The following is a 20168-nucleotide window of genomic DNA, read 5'->3' as shown; positions in this document are numbered from 1 at the left end:
CTAAACATTAGATATCAAGATATGTTTGTGTTTACATGAGCTTGAAAATATTCTACAGGTTGAGACAATCTCTTCTTTCTGAAATATTACAACATAATGATGAGAAGCTCTTGTTGTGGCAGGCTTGCACATCTTTACTTGCTCAAATTGACAAATGAAGAGAACAAAGCATCTTACCAGTGTGGGATTAATTTTTGCATGATGATAACTATTGAGAATTGCTTAGTTTTACTTTTACTAACATGAATTTCATAAACACCAACTTGGTTACTCTTCAAACAAAACAAAATTTTGAATATTCAACATAATTTTTCAGGTTGGAAAAAAAGTGTTTTTAACTGTTTTTTGACAATGGTATTTCCTTAGGTTGGGACAAGCATATATTGGTGCATATGATATATTATATATTCTATATCGCATAAAGATTGCTCAAACCAGAACTACTATAGTGGTTAATAATTCTAGTTTTTGATTTGAAAAAAAACAAAAACATTTTCTCGATAAAAAAAGTTTTTTTCTTAGCTTTTCCGAAGCTATTGCTAGACATTTGTCTTGAGACTTAAATGTTTTTCTACAGTTCATCTCTGCCAGTCATCGGCGAAACACCCGGTCTGGGTTTTGCCAGTTTGAGTACTTTTTGAAGAGAGCTAATTAAATGCTTTCTAGGAAGAAGGCTGTGAAATTATTTATTCTCATTGCACTGCACAAAACTGGGGGCATCCACTTCCTATTGACTAGACATTCACCTATGTAATAAAAAATGCATTTGGGGATCAGTAGACATAAGCTAATGCTTCCTTTTAACAGGATGGCGCCACAGGGACTTAACTATATTGCCATCATTAAAGCCACCACTGTTGATGATTTAAATATAAAAATTTGCAATAGTTCTTTCTTTTTTTTCAAATGGAAAAAATATATTTTTCTTTAATTTAGAATTTTTGACATGCATTTTGATAGTTCACAAAAAAGAATGGACAGGGGCAGGCTCATTATGAGGGATTGCTGCAAAGGTAATGACTCACTGCAATCATTTGTACATTATTTTCACATGATTGTTCATGAGAAGAAATTGATGCAAAGTCAGTAACTCAATAAAATTGGTTGGGTTTCCTTTGTCAGAAAACATTTTACCAGTTAGCATAATAAAACAGAAATGATTTATAAAAAGGATAGGATTGGAGTGCAGGAATTCTGAACATCTCTATATCCGGATAATTGTATATATCTATGTTTCACCTGAATATGTTTTTGTTTTGCAAAGTGCCTTGAGGATACATTGCTTTTGATTGCCACCGTACAATTGTAACTTGAAATTAAAATTGACAACAGTTTTAATTCCAAATTATTTTGTTTTGCATTGGTATTTAGTGTTTGGAAAATAATCATTAAGAAAATAACAATGTCTGTCAGGACATTTTAGTGTGAAAATGATGACAATCGGGTCTGTTGGTTTAATTACCGTAGATGAAATACAACCACAATTAAACCGTCAAAGAAAAAACAAAGGAAAGCAACTTAATTTTTTTTTAAAGTTTATCTTATTATTCATATTAATATTTTATATGTTTTGGCCTATTTACATTAACAATGCTTAACACCTCATCTTCTTAACTTAAGCCAATGTTCCTTCTCTTTTTTTCTGAACCAAGTACGCAGCATTGTGAACATCTTTTTCTTTGATTTATGTGACAATAAGTCACTGCCAAATGTTGCGCCCTCCGTATGTCAAAGCAGCAGCATGTCTTTTAAAAAGAAACATTATAAATGATTATCCATATCATTTGGATGAGATGCAGCTCATTCCAGTTTTGGCTTTGCTTAAATCTTTTCTGGCTCATCATCATAAAACCTTTAGGAAAACCTACTTTTTGAGGTAATAGGGTTATGACCATTTAACTGAACTCTCTTAATCCATGTAAATCTTTAAAAGGATGCTTTTATAATTTCCTAATTGAACTGGTGTATATTTAAAGAATTTGAGAGTAAAAGTACTGGCTACAATGAGCTCTGATTATCTAAATGTAATTACAAGAGCCCAGTATACACAAAACAAGCATTTCATAATTGTTTTTTTTTTACTTCAATTACTGAGAGGAGAAACAGAGATGCAAAAATTGATCCCACATATCCAACAGAAAAAAGGATATTAGAGATTTTAATCACTTAATGTCGTGGGCATCTACAGTTCATACAAAAATCTGGAGGTACATTGCTTTTCTTGTATTTAGAGGTCAGGGAACATTCAGTATCCTTGTTGTCTTCCACTTAGTATACATAAGAAAATATTATTAAATCAAGGAAACTGTAATTTGCACAGTTTGTCTTTCTATCTTAGGATGCTCTTCAGTATCAAGAAAAAGACCTTTCTTAAGCACACATGACATAACTCATATATCCAGGGATCAAAGTAAACCCAGAAGAAGAGCAAATTTGTCCAAAAATTAATAGTATCCATGTAATAACAATGCAAAAATATATCACCACTATAATCTCACTCTAAATAAAATAATTTAAAAAAATGAATCAAAACTTTAATTTGAGTGCTTTGTTTCAGAAAAAAAATTCATGAAGAGAAACAGTTATTTTTACCAAATCTACTGGTGTCACAATTTTTTTCATACTCCTGCATCTAATACTTTTAATTTTGGCAACACAACAAATATTTACTCTGCTTCTATAGCATTTCCTGATCAATCCAGGCTGAGGCTTTTGATTCTTTTGAATGTCAACATACACTGAGGACATCATTTGGTTCCTAAGTTTCGTTCTTTTTCTTTTCCGATTTTCTTCAGTAGAATTCTCAGCAGTGTTTTGTTCCTTTTTTGTGTGTGTTAAATAAAAATTTAATTAATGAAAAGTAAGAAAGAATGATTGCTTTCTTAACAAAACAAATGCATAACATTAGGCAAGCAGAGACTTCTCATAAAAGCACTAAATGCAAAAGGATTTATTATCATACGAAACACCCATATTTGCCAACTTAAGCTAAATTATGAGTCTAAGATGATAATAAATCAAGAGATGTTTGGGAGCTGTGCCACAAGAGTCGGCACTCTTAAAAGTGTCAAACTTCCCATTACCACTGAGCACTGTCTCACTGCAGTAACGTAACGATAGTACGCACCGGAAACCGCATTGTGTAGGAGAAGAGGGTGACACAAAGAGAGTGAGAGCGCATGTGAGGCAAGTGACGCATGAACAAAGTGCAAGCATCATCCTGTTTTCTTTCTCTTTTCTACCCTTACTCTTCTCAAGGCTGCGTTCAAACAGGTGCCAGCCAGCTGAGATTGAAGCTCAGAATGGACTACTGGGAGGTGGAGCCTGGGGGCGCGACAGGGTGACATGGGGAGATTCATTACTCTAGAGCAAATGTGTTACTTTTTTTATTGCTTAGTCTGTATCCATTAAAATGTTTCACTTCACTTTTTTGTTAAATTATGTTACCCATCTTGTGGTGTTTGCTTCTGACAAGGTCGATCTTAGTCTGATCTGACCAAAGACAACTTGTTCTCAATAAACTCTTCATGTTTATGTTTTTGATAGTCAGACAAAAAAGGCTTTTTTCTGGCATTCCCCCCAAGCAACATTTAGCATGTAGAGAGCATCTCCTGGCTATAATGGGGAACCTGATCCAAAAATGCAACTCCTTACTGCTTTCCATTAACACTAAGCTTTGGAGGTTCTTTTTCTTACCTTCGTCACCATCCTGTTCTCTGTTGAGGTGGCAAGATAAATATGTGTTGTCGTCCAGTCTACTAGCCAATGGGGGAATGAAAAGGGCCTGTGAGTCATGTTATATTTATACCTCAGGAAATAAGAAAGTCATGAATACCTAATTTAATTGTATTTAAATTATGTTCAACTCTAAAAAGTAGTTTCCCCACTGAATAAGATTATGCTACTGCAATAGATTTGTTAATTTATTTTAGGCCGTTTTACACAGCTTTACCAGATCTACCACATATCTATCCACCATTTGTGTAATCTCAGCTACATTTGGAAATAAAATTTCAGATTTGCTCTACTAGGGAATACAAGTCCAACTTTTGATATTAGGGAAAGAAAATGACATAAAACAAATTGTGAGAAGTACAATAGTTTGGATAAAAAGACTGGTTTTGACAGTGTATTTGTTCAAAACTTGTACTGTTCTGCTCTGTGTGTGTCCAGAGACCTTCAAGAATGCTGCTGATCCTCACTTTAGCTGACTGGATCCCAGCAGGAGTCTCTCCCTCTTTCTTTAAATTGCTCGGAAGAGTTGCCAGAGGTTATAGAGTGGAACTCCTGGGTGGCGGGATGCCGGAAGAATGGTGGCACCCCATGTGGCACAATGACGGGAGAAATAGAGTCGCTAGTCAAGCAAAGAATGCTTCCCTTCATGCATATCAGACCACTAAAATAGAAGCCGGACAAGTATGAAAATCACTTGGCTTCTGGTTGATTGTTGTATTCCATGACACAGGGAGGAACCACACAGAGCTAGCAAGATTTAAAAAATGGAAGGTGTTGTGCTATCCAGAGAGATTGAGGGAACACTACAGAAAAGGCAACAGACAGATAGAGAAGAAGAGCACCACTTTAGTATGTGAACAATTAGTTTCACTTGGTAGGAATTTGTTCTTTTCATTAGCTACAGCAAGTACAATCATGAGAAAATTTTAAATTATGCATTAAAGAGCCACTCACTTCTTTTGAAGTTCTGGAGTTTGTCACTTTCTTCTGCGGGACGAACACACTACGTACAGATAGCTGTAAATGCAACCATAAAAAGTCATACAAATGCAGACTTATAAAGAAACCACAGAGACAGTAGTGGGGTAATGCACTGCCATGCAAAATAATTAATTTGATTTACTGTAGTTTTGTGTGATATACCAATTGATGAATAGTTGTGAATTAAAAAATAATAATAATTTATGCTTTTAAAAATATTTTTGAAATTCAAAATCCAAAACTCATAGTGTGCATTTCTCTTGTTGTCCCCATTGTTTTGCTTCATAGAATCCTCTTTCCTTGTAAGCAAAAGCTGAAAGTCTTTTGGCATTTGTCTCAGCCAGATAAGCACAATTATCTGAAGACTAAATTGTTTGCCCATTCTTCTTTGTAAAAAAGCTAAGTCAGACTGGAAATCATCTAACAGATATGTCTTATCATAGTTTCATAATTGGATTTGGGTCTTGGTTCTGACTAGGCCATTTGAACACATGAATATTGTTTAGTCCAAACCATTATAATCTAGCAATGACTATATGTTAAAAATGTTTTTATGTACAAAATACAAAAATCATAGCATAGCAGGCTATATGTTTGGTCAGTAGGAAAGTTAGGTTTATCTGCAAGGGAAGAGGGTTCTTTGTTCTAACAATGGGAAGCGTTTAAGTGTATGTGATCTAACGCTTAAAATCCAAACGAAATACCTTAAATTTGCAGCTCTAAATTGACAAAGTGTATAAAATGTTCAAAGATATAAATACTTTTGTAAGCCACAGTATTTTAGATTATGGAGAACAACAGGAAAATTTCCAGTGCCACAATTTGACAGCTCAATCAATTAACAATTATAAAGAGGAAACCCAAGCATGACAGGCATATTCCCCTTAGCAGTATTACCTGCCTATCAACAGGGATTATTGCTAATGATGTCCTTGTGCTTCACACTTATGGAGTTGTGGATAATAGTATCAACTACCTGTAAATGCTAAGCCATGAACGCCTAATGATGTTTTTCACTCCAACAACGTGTTGAAATGAATTGATTTAGACTACGGCTCACATTCATCTGCTGTATGAAACTGCTGCATATTGAAGTCACAAGCTTTATTTAAACAGCGCTTGGAAGAGTAGTCCTTTAATGGTTTGACACTGAACGCCCTTGACATCCCTCCCACGCCATCCTCAGCGTTATCGGCTGTGTTCCAAGACCAACCTCAAGACAGTCTCCTCAGGACTGTCGCCTTAATAGGAAAGCTTTCCTCCTCTTCCTGTGTCTAGCCATCCATCCTCGCCTGTCTTTACATCTACCTCTTCTCCCTTCTCTCTTTCACTCCCTCCCTCCAATAATTCGTCATCTTGCCATCTCTGCCAACGTTAAGGTATGACGGTCTCTGCACCTCAGCTCGCTCTCAGGAGAAAAAGACAGCATCGAAGTGAACAGCGTGCTTGTGCATGCATTTCTGTATCTCTCAGGAAGGAGTGAAGCTGGCAAGAGTACATAAATGTAAGGGCTAGGCAGTGTTTGTCCCTTGTAGAATGAGAGCGTGAGCAGATTAGGCAGGAGACAGCACGTATACAAACTTATCATTAAATACCAAGCTGTTACAGAGAGGCAGGCCAGCTGATTGTCAGAGTGAAGTGTGAGGTGATGACAAGTCCTTGTCAGAGAGACGCAGGTCAAAGCTGCAGATCCCCATCCCCAGCTGTCTGGAAGTTTATTTTCCACAGAGTTTGAACCCTGCTTGTGTTGTCACAATCATTTAAGCACCAGCACTTTGGGAGGCTCATCACTTTGCAGGTCTCAGATCTGTGGTTTTTTTGTCCGCAATCAGCCGCCAGTCTATAATCAGTATGCTGTAATAAAACAAGATAAGCACAACTTGCCTTATGTTTGCTTTGCCTCATTAGATGCAATCAAGTACAGTCCAGCTAAAAATTGCAGCTCACACTTTTTTTTTTAAAACTCACAACTGTGCAAAAATTCTGCACTTTTTTTTTTTATTTCCTGGCCATAAGCACTTTTCCCAAAACGCCTAAAGTCACAGAGGCCCTGAGGGAGGCTGTAGCCTAAAGGAGACGAGAGCTCATGACTTAAGGGTGTGCAAGCTAACGGATAAGAGGAAACAGAGAAGAACAGAAAACACATAGGACAACTTTATCTTATGACTAAGAAGATGGATCTCATGTGCCACTCTGCTGCTGCTGCTCTGGTTATATTGAGGAGCTTATCTGTAATTAAAAAATAAAACACCAGAAGAAATTTGAATGAAGAAATGTCACAAATTGTTCTGTATCAATAAGTGGTGCGGTAAGCATAGAATCGGTGTGAATCATATTCTCTGGCCTCCACACACAGCAGCACTCAAATTAATGATCACCAGTGGGAGATCTCAAGTGATGTGTTAGATAGCTCTCTCCTCCACAAATGAGGGTTAGCTGTAAATTGTGAAGGGAAGATGTGCATTTGCCCAGCAACTTTACTGAGATATGCCCAGGAAAGTATTCCCGGAAGGATTCGAGCTGTCTAGAGACTCCTGATGGGACATCTTCATACTAATGGTATTTTCATAACTTGGATAAGGGATAACTTAACTTAGGGAGACCATGTGTCTCCATGTGACTCTCTTGAGTGTACATCGATTAGGCATAACATTATGACCACGAAGAGGTCAAGTGAATAATTCTATTTACCTCCTAATCACAGCACCTGTTAGTGGTTCAGATATATTAGTCAGGAAATGGAGGCAGTTTTGTGTAGAAAGTGAATATTAAAAACAGGAAAAATGGGCAAACATATGGATTTTAACAAGTTTTACTGGGGAAGTTTTCACTGTAGACCATAGACAACTGGATCAGAGCATCTCTTCATCTGCAGCTTATGTTGGGTGTTCTCAGTCTGCAGCAGACAAAAGAAAAGGACCTTTGGTGAACTAGCGACAGGGTCACCCCTGCATGTGCAGTCTGTTTTAACAGAGTTGCTGAAAAAGTTAGTGTTGCCACTGAGAGAGGTGTAAGACTACATGAAACTGACCGTGTTCTGTAGCCATTGGACAGGAAGGGAGATTCACAACTGGACTTCTTGCACAGGTGGCATTCAATAACAGCACAAGGCTGGAATTCACTGATCTCATCAGAGCAACTTATACTTTCACATATGTTAGTGGAAACAGTCTTACTGCACAGGTGCTTGATTTTTTTTACACTTGTGGCCATAGAAGTGATTAGAAAAACCAACTCAGTGATTTGAATGGATGAGGAAACACGTTCAGAAGCACAGCCCATGTTGTGTGCAGGAATAGGACAGTATTCCTCGAACTATGTTTTAGTGAACCTTTGCGATGATGATTTTCTCACTGGTAACAAGCAAACCAAAATCAGCACAAACTATCCCTTCGTGTTCAACTGAAAGTCATTATCACATTTATCAATAATAAAAGCATTTTCCCTCCAAAGTGGAATCTGCTGTCTGTGTTTTTGCTGCACAGAAAATATCCTTGGATGAGTCACTCTGTTTTACAGCAGGTTATAAAGTCAAAGCATGATAACAGGGGTTTAATCTTGTAAATGTTACTTTCTTTTTATAGGTGGGTTTATTTCCATAAGCTGCAAACATTTTCAGCTAATACAAAAGCTCTGGCAGCTGTGGTTTAAAAAATATTTTTTTGTGTGTAGTAGAAGGCCAAATCTAGATAATGTTGCTTATCTCTAAATTTGTCTGCATTCTGTCTATGTTCCATATTCACATATGTGCTTTGATCTGGCAAAATTCAGAATAATAGCAATCAGACTAATTTAAATCTTTCTGCTCTGCTGTAATCTTCAAATTTGGAAAAGCCCAAATGTTGACAAGCCATCATTTATAAGCCTGTTTTTGAATCTGTTTTAAGAACTTCCATATGAGTTTCATATCTCAGCATATTATGTAAATATTTTGAAGATGGCAGCTGTTCTGCAAAACAGATATTATTTACATGACAAATCATTACTTAGCCAAATGAAAACACTGCTTTTTCTCCAGCATACACACTTACCTCAGGTGCTGTATCCTTTTCTCTCATCTCTGACGATGACAAACTGTAATTCTATTCTTCTGAGGCTAAAACAAGATAATAAAAAAATTGATGAATGAAGCAGTCCTAGCGTAGACTGAGGTAATATATATTTCATAAATAGTGGATCTTGACAAAAAAGAAAACAAAAACAAAACTAGATGCTGTTCTTTTTCCACACCGTCCATGAAGAATGATCTGTTTTCTTTTAGAATTAACAGAGAACAATTTTCAGATGCATGGATTACAGTAACTGGCCAAAAACTTCAGATACTGAAATAACTTGTTTGAACATAAAATCAAAATGGTTTGGGCATGGTACAATAAAGTTGAAATAGTTTTTTAGAACATTTTTATTCTAACAATACGAGTCATTATTGTATAGTTATGTTTTTTGGTTGGATTTAACATAACTAGGACGTCACTCAATTACAATAAATGTGGACATTAGGACAAATGTGGAACATTTTTGTAATTTGTTGGTTTCATTTGGTTGGTGGGATAATTGTTTGAGCGAGTTAATTGTCATTTGGCCAGTTTATGGGTTGGTTGGTAATTTCTTGGTTGAATGGTTTGTCATTTTGGGGATGGTCATTTGATCTTTTCATTTATTGATTAGTTTATTGGCTAACTGGCTGAGTAAACTGACTGGCTGGTTGTTTACTTGGTGATTGGTTGGTTTTATCAGTGTGGCATATATTACTCATATAAATCATCTTGTTTTTAAACATCTTCCTTCCCTGGCAACAAAAACACATGATCATGTATGGTTATTAGTCGTTACAGCCAGATCCCCTACAGAAATAAACATATTTTTTAAATTTCGTTTTGATTTCACGTTCCATGTCAAGATGGTTTTCAATGTGAGGAGTTTAGAAAAAAAAAACAACTTTTAGTTGTCATTTCAGGTCTTTTTATAAAATGTGAGAACTTTGTTTTATAAAATTGTGTTTTTTTGCTAAGGTGGACTTTAACCAAATGAGAGTAAGTTAGCAGTAAAGAAAAGGAATTCAAAAATAATTTATCTTCTACAACTTTGGTCAAAGTGCAAAACCTCCTATTTACAAAGTTTCCTGATTGGTGGATTTTGTTTAGATAATGAGGCTGCTCATATTCAGTCTGTCTGTAAGATAATGCTGTCTTTTGTAGTCCCAAGACAACTATTTTTCCTGTATAATAATATTCTCTGTAGACAATGCTTTGGACTTCTTCTTTTTGTCTGTGTTACTGCAGGAAAAGTTCTGCATCAGCATAGGGGCTTCCAGCTAATCATCTGAGTATGACAGAGAGCATACTATCACGAACCAGAGAAATGTATGAATATGCCAGGGGTAGATTCTTACACAGTCATATTTCTGTCTTTACAAGCACCTTTCTGCTGAAATTTAAAGCCAAACTTGGATTTATTGACGTAAAGAGAAAAAAAAAATCTCAGTAATAAGTCACCACATGTGGCCTCATGCTCATTTGTTACAGACAAAGGAGAGGGGATATGGCAGATAAAGACCATAACAGAAGAGTAAGCAGTGATCCTCTGTGGCTCACTGTGCTCTCCATGCTTAACCCAGAGCTTTCTTCCCCATGGTAAACATAAGCTCATTAAATTTATCAAGACTGTAATAAGAAGACCTCCAACAACAATAGGACAGCTTTGTTTGTCAGCTGATTTGAAGCAATAGCGGACAACCCAACTTCACTTAGAGGGAATTCAGTGGCTCGACCTTATTGTACTTTATCAATTAATCTCCTTTTGAAGCCTCACATACTTCTACAGCATGAACAACACTCTAGTGAGCGACAGTGTAGGGCTGTCTCAGTACAAAACAAAGGTCTAAGAAGAAAAGAGATTGGTTTTGGTATTGTTTCTCTGATCACATCTGTAGTGTGGCAGCAGGAGCAGCAAATAAAAAGTAGACTTGTTTTTGGCTCCTACACTTGTGTTGTTTCTGCACTCCCAGTTACTGTGGTAGCAAATGAATGGAAGGGGAAGTTCTGCTTTTCTGACCCAGTTTTTCTTTCCAGTTGTTCAGTATTGTTGACATTCATGAAGGAAATCGGGCAATAAAGCACAAAAAATGAACGTTTGTAAGGATATTTTAGTGGCGTTTTGCACAGAATATTTTCAAACATTTGAGATGTCTGTTGCCATCAAAAGTCATACACAATACTTGAATAGACACCAATATTGAAGGTCTCATTGAATAATGATGGGCATGTTCTTGTATGCAGACACCAACACACACACACACGCCCACACACCATCATAAGGATGCAGACAAATAAAAATAAATGTCCCGGGGTCTTTGACTCTGAAGTTTCTCAAACATCTGTTTAACATAAATTAGCATTTGGAAAATAAATGTAATGTTTCGCACTGTGGTAAAGAGATGCAATGAATAAAGCATGAGGAAATGCAAAAGAGCACAACTCGTTGCTCTGCCCCTTTTCCTCCCTTATCTGGTCCACTCTGCAGGAAAATGCTTGGACATATACAACGTGGTTCCTGTTCCCATCCAAGATGGCTTCTCTCAGTCAGCCCTATAGAGTACTTGAATTCACATGGAAAAGTTTTTTGTTCCTGCCAACTTGAAATTTCCCGTGCAATGCAAATCAGTATCCAGCAGGCATTTGTAAAAGTGTACTGTGTCTATGCTAAGCTCTTCACAGATCCCCTCCTAAGGCTGCGACTGCATTTTCAAAAGGCTTTCAAATATTCAATGGATGGGGAAAAGGCAGCTCTTAGTGTCCGAGAAGGAGTAAACCATCAGCATGGAGCACTGTTCAGGACTTTTGTTTTCTTAAAGTAATCACAGAGAGTTTATGTGCTTTCATGAGGACATTCACATTATGTAGTGTGAGCAAAAAAGTAATAAACTCATGACTTTTATATAATTTTCAAGGCAATTTCAACAAGCTTTCAGGTGGTAATGGACAGGAAGACAGACTGGCTAATGTGCCTCATTCATGCCATCATTTTTCTGTAGGGGTGCTGTAGTGCTGCTTACCGTACAACCTAATCATTCAAAGATGTTTCCTGTAATTCTCATCCATCACATGGTTTCCAATTACAGTTTGCTGTTTTCATATCATGTGCTTCTGACTTTGAGCACTTCCGCCCAAAGGGACACTCGGATTCGAGGTATTACCTTTCAACAACACCTGAAACAAGACTTTCCACCTCAGATTGTTCTGGAGTCCAACAAGTAAAGTGGCATTTTCACCCATAATCAGGAAATGAGCTTATTTCAATGGTGGATCAATAGTCTGTTAAAAAGAAGCAAAATATTGGTACCAGCACAATAACTAAGTATCCAAAGATTATTATCATATGTCAGTAAAACACTAAAAACATAATTTAAAAAAACTTTCCGCTAAGCTGCAACCACTGGAAAGAGCAACATAGAGTTGATGAACATTTCAACATGTAGAACTAAATGACAGAAACCTTGTTCTATAAATATAGAAATGTTTTGAATGTATTCCCAACATAGTTGCAGGAGTTAGAAGAGCATAAAATGTAAAGGTGACGTAACTGCATCTGGACCTGTGGTTGAATAAAATCACTGCATTGTAACAAAGCCACAACATTCCCAGTTTTGCTAAGTATGTACATCATCATAATCTAAATGTTATTTCTATTTATTGATTCTGTCATTGATTAAAGTTACTGGATTTGATAAACTTTTTATTAGGTTTACTTTTTTCAGGATTTTGTTGACAATATACAGTTGTGTGTTAGATGGAGGACAAGAAAGGAAAGCATTTATTTTATTCTATATAAACTGAACGTGACTTACTGATTAACCTTTTATTGTTCTTCACAATAATACAACATTTTTGTTTTACTTCACAATAATATTTTTTTTTTACATTTTTATTGTCTCTATACATTTGTTTCTTCACAAAGAATATCCCACTCATTACATGGAAGAAATTTGCACAATTTTAGCTGACCTTATGTTCCAAACTGTTTTTTCCAAATCCATAGCAAATACAATAAATACTCCATCTTGTCCCCTATTATCAGCTTGAAAAGCTGATAATATGGGATTAGTTAAGCGAGATTATATAAGCGAGAACTTTAAACTTTAGTTTACATACACAAGAGGTGGCACTGCTGTTAGAGGTTGTTCAAACTGTAACGTGTGACAACAAATTTTTATTAAAGAGATGCGTATTTGTGAGTGTTTAAATCGGAAATAATTTTTAAAAAGTTTTCTGTAAGTAGCATTTATGAAATGAAAAGTAGTTTTTCAAAAATCTGGGAAAAAACTCACTTTGTAAAAGGAGAATCCACAAATAACAGTAAATTCATAAATTAGTTTGGAAAGGAACCTTGTGAAACATGCAACATGAATAGCAACAGATTTTCCATTAAGTTGAATAGAAAAGTAAGTACAGCCTTGGCCTGTGAAGCAGTTCTCATTAACCAATTTCCATAATTTTTGTCCTTCGTAGACATTTCTGAGATTTTTGATGACTCTTCCACATTCAGTGAAGCTCAAAATATTTAAGCTGCTCTTACATGTTCTGCTTGATTTTAAAACTCAACACAACATGAATGTGATTTGTAATTAAGATCAGTTGGGCTTTTACAAGGCCATCTAAAATCCATATTTTTCATTCTGAATCTGAGGATGTGCCCTGAACTTTATTCACACTGAAAAAATAAAATTTTATTTCTTCCAATATTTGCACAGCTATGCATCAGAAAGGATATGGGTTTCTTGTCCTGACAAGATCTTTGGCCTAAATACTCCTGCTGTGATTGAAGTAATACTTAGAATTCTCTTATATTCTGTTTCAAACAGTCTGGTGTTTGCCTTTGTTCACTGAGGATCTAGTCTTGCTTTAATGTTCTTTATGCACAGCGGACACAAAAAATATTCTGAAGCACATTCTTGGTTTATGAATTATGTGTATACTCTTTAATACAAAAGTGCCTCTTAACACTAAAGACAGGTAATAATTAATATGTTGTGCATCAATAACTGTGTTCTTTAAACAAACTGGTTCCACATATCTTTACACGTTCATAACTTTTCAGAAATTAAAAATGTGTAGAACCTTATTTTAAATGTCCGACATATGTCTGGTTTATGGAAATGACGTACAATTAGAAAATGCCATCTGATTTCATAAAATTTCATAAACGCTTCCTATATTACTAGCATTTAATGTTTTATGTATTATTATTTTGTAAATATTTCTGTCTACAATTCTTTTTTCTCATTATCATTATTTTTGGCTAAATTCTAAAAGAAAGTGATGATACAATCATACAGCTTAAAATGTCAAACTTCCAGTCAGCATGTAAACACTGGGGGGATGTGTAAAGCAAAAAGTAAAGTTAATGTTTATAGAAAGAGAAAGACATTGCTTTGGTTTAATAAAATCACGATTTCAAAGAGAATTTAGACAAAAAAAAAAAAACAGTCTGAACAATTGGAGCAAAGATGTAATCTTTGTAGTGTTGGAGAAGCTTTTGTGGTGGCTTGTAGGGGCCTGAGTGTGATAATGCAGATAGCTCCTCTTCGCTGAGAGACTGCATTATCAAAAGATGGGAAAAAAGAAACTAAGCATTACACTGTGGGAAAAAGAATCTGGATATTCTGGAGAGCATCAGATATGAGATAAGGATTCCAGCCGATATGAACCTGTTGTGGATTCTGACGACCCATTTAGAATTAAAAAGCAAATATTAAAAAGAGGACACATCATGTTGTGAAAAATAGTTGCATTGTTCAGCATTTGCAACACGCTTCAGATTATCTCCCTGCTTTGGGTAGTAAATGTTTTCTAAAGCATGCATCATGAATGTGTAATTTCAGAAGATGAGAAGAGCTAGGGTTTCCTGTCCAACATTTTCTTTTTAAACGTTTTGTTGGCTCTAGTGGCCTTTATTTGAAAGTAGTCCAACAGAAAAGAGGGTAATGAGAGAGGGGGAAGACATGCGGCAAATGTCGCCAGGTCGGGAATTGAACCTTTGACCACCGCCAAGAGGACTAAGGCCTCAATATGTGGTCGTGCCCCGCCCCTGCGCCACCACAGCACCCACCTGTCCAACATTTTCATATTGATTTGGATGCATAGATTCTATGAACCACAAACATAATTGTGATCTTAATTATTTATTTGCCCTTTCACAGATTTATTATTGTCTGGAGTGATTTGTAAACAACATACTAAACTGATAGTAGCTAAAGTAGCAAAAGGTTTCAGTTGCCACAGTTCAGTTTGATGGCTAATTATGTAGAGTTGATGCAGTTTGTGATATATGGGCACATACAGTACAGACCAAAAGTTTGGACACACCTTTCTAATTCAATGGGTTTTCTTTGTTTTCATGACTATTTATAAGGCAATAAATCCCACTTATTAACCTGACAGGACACACCTATGAAGTGAAAACCATTTCAGGTGACTACCCCTTGAAGCTCATCAAGAAAATGCAGAGTGTGTGCAAAGCAGTAATCACAGCAAAAGGTTGCTTCTTTGAAGAAACTAGAATATAAGGGGTATTTTCAGTTGTTTTACACTTTTTTGTGTAGTGCATATTTCCACGTGTTATTCGTAGTTTTGATGCCTTCAGTGTGAATCTACAATGTCAATAGTCATGAAAATAAAGGAAACCCATTGAATTAAAAGGTGTGTCCAAACGTTTGGTCTGTACTGTACATCTGCACTGCAACTGAAAATACATTTTCAGTTCAAGTTAAATTTATCATCATTTATTTAGCACATGGCTTTTAAATGATCACATTGCAGAATTATATATAACAGCATTTCAATTATCACCACCTTCACACCCTTACTTTCCTTGGTAATTAGGATTCAATTGCAAACATGTCACTAATTATGCTATGCTGATGATAACCAAGTGTAATGTTTACTCTAGTTGTAAATCAGTCAGTTTTCATTCACATCTGAGTCGTACAGTGCCTTAAAAAATGAGTTATATCACTTGAACTTTATGAGGAGAGGGGTTTCATGTTACAACTGCAAGTTTATTTGATCAAATTCATATAATTTTATTTTTTCTCATTCTTCTTACTGAAACAGCGTTTTATCAATCCTTTTTTTGATTGAGGCACTGCTTCTTATGGCAATTTCTTCCTCTGGTTTTGGCTGTTGTGTACCTGGATGAATTTTTGATCTTACTTTTTTACTTTTGGACAGTTGTGGCAACAAGGTTGTTTTTACAACTGGAAGCACCTGATTAGCAACTCAAAGGCTCAAATAACACCTGTACTATGACCCCAGATTTCTGAGGAGTTTCAAAGCACACTTAATGGAAGCATAGCAGAACCAACGGAGCAGATAGAAGGAGGATGTTCAAACCATTTCTTCCATCTGTCCTAATGGGCAACGATCTTAGCCCCCGACTCCAGTCTCTCTCTCTACCTAGCTTTCTAATGATACAATTAGACAGAGATTTAGTGGTAAAAACAAATGTGATGGATCAGCAGTGCTTGACAACAAGTGTTGGTGACATTCAGTACATGCTATTTTGAAGTATCGTCCCTGCTGCTCTGATATTTGAGTTGTCAGCATGTAATGATACTCATGGGACTGTCTTCAGTCAGAATCCTCTTCAGGATTGTTGCAACATTTAATTTCCCTTTGAATAAATAAAGTATTTTTTTTATATTGAATTGAGTTTGAATAAGGTTTCATTTGAGTTCTGGCTGTATGTCATGCTGACAGTAAACTTCAAACTCTCAGGTCTTTTGAAGTCTCTGACAGGTTTTCCCCCCACATCAACTGCTAATCAGTGCTGTGTAGTGCTACAGTTCGTTAACATATAGCATGTGGCTTGTAGGCCCAAAACTTCAATTTCAGTTTCATCTGTCTAGATTGTATACTGTTTGTTGTTTCTTCCAAATGGCTTTTTTCAAACTGCAAACCAAACTTCTATTGACTTTCCTTCAATCAAAACTTTCTTGTTGATATTGTACTTTTTAAAGGCCAAATTTGTAGAGTTCACAACTAAAATTATTGACAGATTCTCCCAACAACTAATTTTATCTGTGCAGCACCTCCCTAGTCACCATGTGAGTTCTTTTCTGCTTTTGTGATTTATGCTCTTCATGCCCAGTGGATTCAGGTGGACGACCATCACTTTGTCACTTTTGTCCTGTTCTTTGCATATTTTTAGCTAATTGAACAAAGTTTGGAATAATTTCTTATTCCAAACCGGCTTCAGAATCGGCTTCAGAATTCTACACAAAGTTGATATTCATGATGTTGTTTGGTCAGTAATGTTCTCTATCTGACAAATTACTAATAAATTGTATCAGATTAAATAAATGCCGGAACCTTATGCACTTCACAATTTCTTGATTTATAAATAATATTTATGAAGAAAAGTGATGACCATATATATTTATATATATATATTTGATGGCATTGGTCTGTCACAAAATTTAAAAAATAAATGTAATTTTTTTTGGTTGTAATGTAACAAATGTGAAAAGTTCAAGTGGTATGATTACTGTTTACAGTTGGTTAACATCAGCATAAACAGATAATTAGTGATGTGGTCTGCCTCTTTTGGAAGACCATATGGACTAAAAACCAATCTTTTCACTCCCCTCTGCCTTGGCTTTTGTGCTCTTCCTTTTTCTGACACTTACTCACTTTTCTCCACCCTGATTAGCATGGAAATGTGATGATGTAACGTGACATATGGTGCAAGAGCAGAATTCATGGGATGTTGGTTTAATGTGCATACTTTGAACCAGCAACTACATTCAGTGGTTCATCCAAACCTGCAAGGAAGTTTGTCTTCACATCAGCTCATGCATGAAAGCTCTGTGTGCTCACCACACACCTCCTCATGCTGCATAGACATGTATGTGTATTATCAGTGCTGTACACAAACTCAAATCAGCTCCCTTACAGACAAGATTAAGCAATCTATCTTCATTACTCTTAATTAGAAAGACACCTTTAGGCATTGATTATGTGCGTCAGGCAGTTGTATTCCCTGGTCGGAAAAGAAAACACAGCTGAAATTTAGTAACTGAATGTTTCTTTGGACATTACACCTTTTCCCACCTATGTCATGATTGATATTTTCTCTCTTTGCAAACTGAGTTACTAAGAATAAACATATTGCTTTTTGTTCCAACTTTCTCATCGTTTCTGATTTAGATTATCTTCCCTCTCTGTCTTTTCTGTGCTTTGATCTTGGTGATCACCTGGTCCTTTCCCCATTCTTATCCAGCACCAAGCTAAAGTGCTGAAGACGAGATTGGACTTCAATAGAATTTCCATGGCAACAGATTTTCAATTTAACCTCCTTGATCATGTTAGTCTGACAGTTCATCCAGAGAGAAGTGACTGATGTGCTGCAAACTTTGATCCTGATCCGGCTGATCTTTCAATCAGCATGAGATGATATTTTATCAGCTGACCTCCATTTTATCATTAAGCTTAGATTTTTGCTGCTTCAGTCCCTAAGGCAGCACCTTATTTTAGAGATATTATCTGAAGGCATGTAGAAAAGTCAAGCTGACTGACATTTTAGGGTTGTGGTTATAGGGGTGTTTTATGAGTTTTGTGAACTAACACAGCCAAAGCCAGAGTATTAGTGTCCATTGAAATCAACCATTTCTTTCCCTTTTGTTTGTGGTTATTTCACCTCCTTAAAGGAAACTCATTCCTTCTCTACTGCTCTGGCAATATAGTTTTCCAGGTTTGTAAATCCTAAATCAAATAATTCCATAGTGTAATTTTCTTATTTTCTTGGATTGAGAAGTATCAGTCCGTGTTATAGCCATTATTAAATTTCCTGGCTCCTTGGAGACCATCTCCTATGCTCTACGCAGATAATTGTATCTTCTGAGAAACACCATGAGATCTACACTGCTGTACATGGATCACAAAGAGATTCTTACTTACTAAGCCTTAGCAGTTGTAAAAATTAAATTTTCTAACAGGTTGAAATATATTCAGAATGGATATCTATAGATCACAAGTAGAGTTTTTATCAGATCTCAGTTAAATGTTGCCATTTTACGCATAAAACACACTGATCGTCATATCACAAATAATGATATAAGGTCTTAACGTTAAATGGTATTTTTGGATCAAGATCATTCATTGAGTGCAGTTTACATGGCAAATCATGAAGAAAGATCTCACCTAAGCCTTCTGACCCACCTAACTATCTATAATATGTCACAGCTTTGGAAGAAATACAGTCTTATTAGAATCAGACTTTTCTTTAAACATTGACTTTATAACACAGAATTTTTTATCAAATGTCAAGGATGCAGAACTACTGTGCTTAAAGTGAGTAATTAGCTGGATTGAATATGAAACAAGTACTCAGATTTCTTACTGCAGTAGCTCTGGTTTACTTTGCCCTCTGTGCCCTTCTGTCTGACATTTGCAGATCTCTACATTTTGTTAATTTACTACAAAGAAGCTATTAAAAATCAGCTACAAATGGTTGAAAACATTCAGTCAAGATTTCTAATATCAGCTGAATGAATCTGAATTGCTACTCGAGTGAAATAACATGAATGTGTGCAGTTTAGGGGTCTGTATAAGACGTTCTTTATTCAGCTATGAGAAATCAATAAACCTCTCCAGCACATCAGCTTCGCATACATCTAGTGACTGTTGGCGTGTGTGGGTGTGTGTGTGTGTGTGTGTGTGGATGTTTCACCCTATCCATAGAAACTCTTTTTATTTTTCAGGCCAATGCGTTAGTGGCTTGATGTGTGTGCCATGAGTTTCATGACAACAAAGGGAGACAAGACTATGTCATTGTTCAAGAGTGGTGTCCTCCATCATGTGCACAAAACAATTTGACATCTTCATGCTGACACCATCCTATCTGATCTCACCACAAACTGTGAAATTATCACTTTTTATTGAAGTAACTCTGAAAAAACTTGAGTTTCAGGGTTTTAAACCATTAAAATCTCCATCTTATAGATTCTATCAAAAGTAGTCATGCCCATTGAACAATTTCACATTTTGTCATTTTAAGAACATAAAGGAGTTTTTCAATATTACTCACCACGACTAAGAAGTTTGGGAAAGGGTATAGAGTCCCCAAGCTTTTTTTTTCTTTTTTCCAAATCTTGAAAGAATCACCTTTTTCTGTACTTAGAGTCACAGACCTGCTGTTGTGTCTGTACCATATTTGCAGATGTTTTGCTCCACCTCAGTTAAATCGAATTAAGATCTGCTTAAAATACTTTTCAAGTATTGCAACTGATTAAATTCTGTTTGTCTGGACTTTCACTGGACCATTCTAACATCTAAAACCAGGGAATCTTTGGTTCTATGTAATTCATTGTTTCACACTTTTCACACTTGTATTCAGTTGCATCCATCTTCTCATGAACTCTGACTAGCTTTCCTGTCCTTGCTAAAGAAAAACAT

General features: G+C 36.0%; 1 protein-coding gene across 2 annotated transcripts in view; it reads left to right on the top strand.

The window, feature by feature from the left end:
* lsamp (limbic system associated membrane protein) overlaps nt 1-20168 on the top strand; it is a 783778-nt gene that overhangs the window by 741202 nt on the left and 22408 nt on the right. The window lies entirely within an intron of this gene.

Source organism: Xiphophorus hellerii, chromosome 18, assembly GCF_003331165.1.
Source record: "Xiphophorus hellerii strain 12219 chromosome 18, Xiphophorus_hellerii-4.1, whole genome shotgun sequence".
NCBI lineage: Eukaryota > Metazoa > Chordata > Actinopteri > Cyprinodontiformes > Poeciliidae > Xiphophorus > Xiphophorus hellerii.
Note: the sequence above shows the minus strand (reverse complement) of the source record. Positions and strands in the feature narration are given on the sequence as shown.